The sequence below is a fragment of the Sinocyclocheilus rhinocerous genome, unplaced genomic scaffold (genome assembly GCF_001515625.1).
Source record: "Sinocyclocheilus rhinocerous isolate Xijiao unplaced genomic scaffold, SAMN03320098_v1.1 scaffold1136, whole genome shotgun sequence".
Taxonomy (NCBI): domain Eukaryota; kingdom Metazoa; phylum Chordata; class Actinopteri; order Cypriniformes; family Cyprinidae; genus Sinocyclocheilus; species Sinocyclocheilus rhinocerous.
This window is the reverse complement of record NW_015647033.1, coordinates 317,311-317,913: the sequence shown is the minus strand read 5'-3', so window position 1 is coordinate 317,913 and position 603 is coordinate 317,311. Positions and strand designations below refer to the sequence as shown.

Sequence of the window (603 nt, the reverse complement as noted above, 5' to 3'; positions counted from 1 at the left end):
TACACAAAATAATGTTCTTTTTAGCAACATCATATGACCCCTTTAATCAAAAACGTTAACCTCCCCTCCCCCTCAAAACGACTCATCTTCTCTTCCGGTCACGAGCTATGGCGTAAGGGCGGAGCTAGTGACGTGAGGGGTAAACGCTGAGATAAACGACAGGGGGAAAAGCTGAAGCTGATGCTTCACTTTATAGCACTGACACCAGTCATGAGGGAGTACGTTACCCCTAAACATTGATATTAGGATATTACGACAACATTACTCTTAGGACATCGCAAACTAATTTTTTTCATGAATATGACTTAACCTGATGGAAGATGCGCTCAGTCATTCAGACAGTCTCTCTCTCGCGCGCGAGCAGTTTAGGCATGTTTTGTGCAGTTGATCGTCGTCGTCATCCTTAATAAATAAAACATTTATTCATGCTTCGGTGTCAGCTGTGAATCCAGTGGAGAGAAATCCCCCACCACTAACTGCAAACTGGCATTCAGATCTGCCTCCATTTTGTTAGCAACGCCCCAGCCTCCAACTATCCAATCAATTCCTGACGGACAAAATCAAGTCCCGCCCTCTCATTTCAGATGCCGTTTCACTCGGATA

At 44.6% G+C, this 603-nt stretch overlaps 1 protein-coding gene across 1 annotated transcript in view; it reads left to right on the top strand.

Moving 5' to 3' along the window:
* The window catches only part of LOC107708352 (gelsolin-like), a 17,965-nt gene that overhangs the window by 7,407 nt on the left and 9,955 nt on the right, over positions 1-603 (top strand). The window lies entirely within an intron of this gene.